This window comes from Pteropus alecto, unplaced genomic scaffold (assembly GCF_000325575.1).
Source record: "Pteropus alecto unplaced genomic scaffold, ASM32557v1 scaffold39, whole genome shotgun sequence".
NCBI lineage: Eukaryota > Metazoa > Chordata > Mammalia > Chiroptera > Pteropodidae > Pteropus > Pteropus alecto.
In genome coordinates, this window is record NW_006443568.1 from 12,590,806 (window position 1) to 12,598,307 (window position 7,502).

A 7,502-nucleotide genomic window follows, 5' to 3' on the forward strand; every position below is an offset into this window, starting at 1 on the left:
TCGTTCCCAATAAAGGCTTGCGTACACATTCACTCAGGGCCAGATGCAGCGACTTCCTTGTCCCTGACAAGCGGCTGTTTAGCCAGAGGAGGTTCTTCCTGGGGATTGACAGCAACATGTTAGGAGCCCCCAGAAAGCTGATATCTTTCTCCCAATTTGCCGTTAATAACAGTTTTAAAATTTGTTACTTGAGTCTTATTTTTTTCTTATGCAATGGCACAAAATAACAGCCTTTTGTAAGTCTTCCAGGCTGATAACCCAGTCTCAGTACTGGCTCCTGCATTAACACTGCCCAGAGTGAGAGTGGGGTGGGCCTCGAGTGAGCAGGTGATACTCCCCAAGTCTGTCCTCAGAGCCCCAGGTGTCCCTCCTGCCCTTGCAGCTTACCTGGTTCTACCAGCACTACTCAGAATGTCAGCTATGGCCCCAGCAGTGCTGCAACGCTTCGTTAGAGACATAGGAGCTCAGGCCCCAGACCCACCGAATCGGAATCTGCATCCCCAGGCTGCTCCCCTGTGCTCTTTGAAGTAAAGGAGCCTTGGGCTGGGACCTCTTCCCCACCCACAGTAACTAGTGGCCTTGCATTGCCACCCTCACCAGTTTGTACAGCGAGCACAGGTATAAGGTATAACCTAAACCCGATTCTTCCTTTGTATTTACAAATAGTTGGAGACCAATTGGCTGTGACCACATTGAAGTACAGAGACTCTTTCCATCGGGTTTTTTATGTTGTGCATGTGTACTTTTATATACTAGATCAGTCAGTCTTCTGTAGCAGGTATTATAAAGCTTGAGGTCCCCTCCTCTTATATTTTTGGCCATTCCTTAATCCCAAACTAATGTGTACAACATATGCTGGTACAAATTGTTACCATTATCTGAAATATAGGTTGCCATTCGGACGTTTTCATTCCCTGGGAGAATAAGTATCTTTCTGTGTATTAATGAACTTTGTTTAGAATTACTGTGATCTTTCTGCCAAATTAAAAAGAAATGAGTGTCCCTTTCTCTCTATGGAATCATAATCCAGAGTGATTTTTTTTATTTCTTTAAATGTCCAGTTGGTTAGTCTGTGTGGTCATGGACTTGTTGATCAGACCCTGGTTAATAATGCTGAGGTTGAATAACCTGTTTTAAGTACCCAAGGGATGATTTATTGCTGTCAAAACAAACTGCTGAAGTGAAATGAGCATTAAAGCCTGTCTTTCCTGTTAAAGAATCATGGAAGAGTATCACATCCTTTCTCTTTGGTGTTTTAATGTTCAGCTTGTTTAATGTTACAGGAGACTGTGAACAGTTCAGGCCGCTGAAAAGCCAGTGTTTTCATTTTAAGAAGATTCTCACCCCTTTGCCAATACCCTGCACACCTCTCGTCCACCCCCAAACCCCTACCTCTACCCTAGCAAAGAGCAGAGTTTTGTGACCAGTTGCATTCTGATTCTGAAGGCTAGGAGTTCACCACCTCAACCTTAAACGTTGTACTGACACTAATATTAGCTGGGGATTTGATTATCAACATTGAAATCCTTTATTCATTAAAGTACAAATTGGAAGCCTTTGTAAAATGATACCACTTTAACAGATATTTCACTGGGCAAACAGCTCTATGCCAAGTCCTGTGTGCCAGAGTCTAGTAAGTAGGGAGGCACAGGAAATAACCTCTGCCTCTCATACATCCCAGACCCTTGTGGTTTTTTCAAGTCTGGCTGTTAATTGGGCTAAGTGTGTAGGCAGGTGTTGAAAGGGCAAGTGTGAGAAGCTGGGTCACTTGTGTTCCAGATAATTCGTTTACCTTGTAACTAAGAAAAGTTGCTTTGACTTAGTTTCCTTATCTAGTAGAATAAGGCAGTGTTTGCTGCCTCATTTACCCTCCCACACTGAAGCAATAATATTGTTGGGATAAAAAATACATTGCATTATTCTTTGTAATTAGAAAGACTAGCCTTTGCAGGGAAATGCTGTGGAATCTTTTTTTTTTGCAAATCTTCAAAAAGGTCTTGGAACCACAAAGCCGAACTACTTGGAAGCCCTCTCAGAACTTTTAAAATGGACCTTATGCTGGAAGCCCTTGGAGCTAAGATGACTGTTCGGTCTTCCTGTTACATAAATATTTCATCTTGGCCCATAGGAAATGAAGCCAATGGCCAAATACTAAGCTGTCTCGATTCTGTGTTTATTTGCAGGATCATGTTGAAAGATATTCGAAATATGTTTAGAATGCATGTGGAAGATTTGTGTCTTTGTGACAGGCAGGTCCTGCCCCAGAGGGGCAGATTCCTAGGTTTTGATTGTCATTGCCAAGAATACCAGAAACAGGTACCGTGAGGCTCGGAGGTAGAGCTGTGCAGGCACCGGGCAACAAGAAGTAATGCAGAAGCCTGGCCAGTGTTTACCAGCTACTTCAAGAATCATGTTTTTCATTATTTACCCCTTAAGCCTTCATGAATAACATTGTTCAAATGTACAGTACACAGAACAGATATTTCTTGTGCTCTCTCTTCCCTAACAAATAAACCACAGGACCGTTTTTATCAAATTAACATGGCATGCTGCTAACCATATCACATTCATCACTTTTTTTTTTTTTAATGCATGTTTCAGACAAGTTGGTGATATTTCTTCATAAGGTGAAATTTAAGTATCTTCTGAGCCTCATTAGATTTGGGGAAGAAGGAGGCTGCAGGATTGATCTCGTGACTTGCCAAGGGTTGTATGACCTCTTCTGGGTGACTGGTCTGCTTTTAGCATTGGGACCTGCATTACTGGACCAAACCTTTGTTATGTCCCACCCAGCCAAGGCAAGACACAATCCCTGATGAGGTGGAGCCTTCTGCCAAATGGCCTCCATCCCTAAGCACATGTGACATGTTGGCTATTCTCGTACTAGTTTCACACTTTCTCATTCATGAGGCTATCTGAATCCTCTGTGAAGTTAGTCCTTAGAGCTTGTCCAACATAATTACTGTCTTGATCTCAAATAGAGGGCATCATCTGTTCTCCCCTTACATGCTTAAAGGAAAAAAGCACCCTGCTTTCAAGGACTTGGCTAAGACTGCGGAGGCCAGGCCCTTTGAAGTGAAATTGCTTTTCGGTCAGGAAGGCAGCCAGCCTTATAACAGCAGCCGAAATGGCAGCTTGAATTCCAGATCTGTTAGTACTGCCAGGCAATGGCGGCCCTGGGCCACAGGAAGTGGAGGACACACCCCAGGGAAGACAAAGCCTAGGCAACCGCTGCCTTGGTTGAATCGTTGCCGGCTGGCACGTTGGCCTTTGCACACTTGTATCTTGGTCCCCCACCCCCTACTTTGTTCTCTGCCATGTTTGTAACCGAGGGAACACTAAACTGCTACCAGCTCTTTATGATCCTGGACAAGGGTGTTCTTCCCCTTCGGGCCTCAATGTTCTCTCTGGAAGGAAGTCAAATGTATAGAAGCTGTCAAACATGAACGAGGTAAAAAGAGACAGTGGGGCCTCATCTCTCCACCTCCACACCCACCCACTCCCTTGAAGCTCTGGGGAGTGCTTTTGGAAAATTGTCCAACTGGACAACCTCTGAAGGACTTATTTCATCAGTCTGTGAGTCGCCTCTGTGGTTGGTTTATGCCTGGTGTTTTTGCTGCATCTTCGCTCCCATCTGTGGCATGCATTGGTTCCCTGGATGAAAGAGGCCCCAAGCTGCGCTAGACTGTCTAGAATTGTGGCCTAGAGTAAATTGCTTATTTTTGTCTTAGTGCGAGCTGCCGTTAGGGCTGGGCTGAATCTTATGTCTGCACCTAAAAACCACTCCGGTCCCCAGAAATGAATCAGCCTGATTAGTATGAGACTGTTCTGGCTCCGAGGGCAGGGGCTCTGGCCACCTTATTCACTGCGACCCACGGTGTGTCACATGTGTTCTCAGCAAGGAAAAATGAACACTTCAGGATCCACTAGAAGCTCTCCTGTGACAGCAAGACCCCTGGGCAAGAGTTTCTGTTACTTTAGTTTGACTACAGCTATCCCCCCCCCCCCACCTTTGGGCTTGTCTCTCTTGTCCTCGATTTGGGGATTTCTAGCTGTGTTCACATTTGTGATATAAAGACTTCTATAGCCCAAGATTGGGTTCCCCAGGGTTGCATCTTTGGTCGTGTCTCCAGCATCAGCATGGCAGCCTCCACCCCAGACACTGAGGCCTCAGGTCTCCCTGAGGGACGTGCCCTGGCGCTGACACACTCCTCATCCTGTCTTATGCTCACTGGAGTGGCACTAACCATCTCCCAGCCACCCTGCAGCCCACTCCTCTTTACCAGCCCCTCCTAGACCTTAGTGCCCTGTGGGCAACACTTCTTGGTTACCCCACTGCTTTTCGGTCTTCTGCCCTGCTTTTCCTGCTGTGCCATCTCTAGCCCCATCCCTGTCCCCTTTAATCTGGCTAAGGAGGGGTGGGCAGAGAAGAGAGTTATTTCCAAGAGGCATCATTCCGCATTTACCATTGTGCCACCCACATTTTCATTCTCCAGCCTTCTTAGATGTCAAGGTTTTTGTAGTCAGCTTTCATTTTTCAGCAGTGGGGAGGGCAGAGGTAGTGGCTAGATCGCAATGTATTAAGTGTTTGAAAAAGAAAAGGCTTGTGCCCCGAGGCAACCATGCGTGAGTGGTCAGTCCTGAGTGGTTTGGATTGAAGTAGGGCAGGGAAAGCAAAGCAGCAGGGCCTTTGTCCAATCTTCCCTTTAGTACTCAGGCTCCATGCCCAGCCCCCTATGGCACAGCACATGTTGCCTTCTCCCCAGGGACCCTGACAGTCTCAGAATGGTGCCCCCCAAGACACGCTAGAGATTATAAGGCTCTTGCATTGAGGTTTTCTGTCAAGAGGAAAATGCTGTAATTGAAAAGCTCCTTGATTATAAAGAAGAAATAGGCCTGGCACAGAAGAGCTTTCGTTCTTTGGCCTACTCAGCCAGGGTCGGGCACATTTAATCCCTAGTCCTCCGATGCCAACAGGACTTTAGGCCCTGGGGAACCTTGGAGTCTGCCAGTCCAAACCATAAAAGATCACAGCTGCAACTCACTGGGTGCGCATCACCACTGCCTCCATCTGGCCCCTCCTTCCAGCTCAGGTGGGGCACCTTTGTCCTCTGCTTGCAGTCCGGAATGGTACCATCAGCAGTGCCTTTCTGCCAGAATTGGGAACCCATGGTCTCTGTCTCACAGCATGGAGGGGGAGAGGGCTCTTTGGGGGAGTAGTTGGAGAAGCAGGAAGAGGCACTGGGATTGTGATCAGAATTAAATTCAAGCATCCATCTGGCCCAGCATACAAAAATGCCAAAGGATGGGAAGAGATGTGCTTCAGAGAACCTTGGAGTTTATGTGCCTTTCCTGAGACGTGTGAGCCCGGCCCTGCTATAGGCAAGCCAGCTCAGTGGATGCAGCCCTGGAAGATCTTAAGGCTTTCAGCTGGCCCTTTCCAAACAGGATTTGATTTCAACAAGCATCTCCCAGGACCACTGCCCTGCAGAAAATACCTGGCTGGGGTAATTGCTACACCATCTGCACCATCCCCAGAAGTGCCTGAGCCAGTCTTGTTCAGCTTCTTCTCTCCTTACCATTTTGAACCAACTCTGTAGCGCTGGTGCATCCTGCAAAGGATCCAGGCCCAGGCTCAATGCTAGGCAGGAAATCAAAAGGCCCTCAAGGATGGAGTGGGCTCAGAGTGAGCAGGTGATGCTACAGGCGTCTATCCTCAGAGCCCCAGCAGTTGTCCTCTTCTTGCCCTGAACTTAACCTTGTTCTACCTGCCCCCCTCAACATGTCTGTGGCCCCATAGCACCAGCAACACTGCAGCTTTGTTAGGCATGCAGGAGCTCAGGCCCAGATCTACTGAATAGGGACCTACATTGGGATCAGGCCACTCCTGTGCTCTTAGAAGTTTGAGAAACCCTGGGCTGGGGCCTTTTTCCTACCCTTGGCTGGAGGAAGCTTGCAGGAGGGAGAACTTGACAGAGAAGGACTGGGTAGAACTAGTGCCTGATCTTGCTTCCCCTATCTGCCTTTTCACATATGTAGGGGGTGGGATGAGGGCGAGGCATGTCCTGCTGTTCCTCCTTAATTTTAACCTCTTGGTCGGGGTGAGATTTTTGGTGGGGAAACATGGCTGTGGGCCCAGCCCCCATGAGGCTGAACACTCAGGGGCCTACATATCTCAGAGGCTGGTGTAAGGGTTGCTGAAGGCCTCAGATCTTTTCCTTGATGAAATGTAGTCCTTGTGGCTGGGAAAATAAGATGGAGAGGTGGAACTGACAGTCACTCGTTAAGCACACAGCAGGTGCTCAATATGTTGAATAAATGAATACAAGAGTGGAGTCCTCCCTAAGTCCTGTCTGTGAGATGGGCCTGTTGGATCCACTGACCTTGGAGGGTCCTGTCGCCTTGACCCACCGATTCCAAATGGTTGATGAAATAGGTTTGTCTTTACCCTTTTTCGGCCTGTTTCCCATTATTAGAGCAAGAGGGTGAGATCCAGAGGTCTCAAAGATCCCCTCTAACAGGCTTCTGTGACTCAGGGCATGATCTTGGGACCACCAAGCATACCCTCATCATTGTCCCCCACAGCTCTGACCTTGTAGACACACTGCCTGTTTCCTCAGTTTGTCTAGGGTTGCCCTTGGAGGGGATCCCAGGGGAAAACATGTGACACAGCAGGGTACTCTTCAGTAGGGCCCTGGAATTACAATTGTCAACAGCACTGCTACTGCTCACTTGCATGTGACCTTGGTCAAGTCCCTTTCTCCTCAGTGGGGAGTGGGGCCCTGGAGCCACCCACAGTCGTCAATAGCACTGCTGCCGCTGCTCACTTGCGTGTGACCTTGCTCAAGTCTCTTCCTCCCTGTGGACCTCAGAGGTCAGACTAAGGTGATTTCTGCGACCCCTTCCTGTCTGGGTTTTCAATTCTTGTCCTGACCCAACTTCCTTTTGCTGCCTTCCTTCTACTTTAGAGCGTGGCCCGCGAGACTCGCCCTCCCTCCCACCGCCCTGGTTTCCTGGTTAGGTCGGGAGTGGGGAGTGAGCTGCTCAGTCTAGAGAGGATGTCCGAGAGCAGCTAACACGCTGGGGAGCGTCACCGCGGCCCTCTGCGAGGACGCGCATCCACCGCCCTGTGTACGTGCTGCAGGGGCACAGCGTCCTCGCCCAGCTCGCCCCGCGCGCCTTTTGCTTTCCCTCCGCCCCTGCAGACACGCGGAGCCCGTGGGGGCCTAGGGCGTGTCCCCCACTTGCCCCAGAAGTTGTCCCTCTCCCCTTGGAGCATGGGCTGGACCCCTCCTGTCGCAGTCTAGCCGTGTAACCTTGAGCCAGTCCTTGCCCTCTTCGGGTCTCAGTTTCCCCACCTGTAAGATGGGGGCACAGAGCGCCCGCCCCCGGGACCTGTTGTGAGGAGCGGCGGGCGGCAGGGTGGGGGCCTCCGCCGCTCCAGCGCCCGCGGCTCGGGCTCCGCAGGGAGGGGGGAGCGGCGCCGGGAGGGAGCGCTCGCC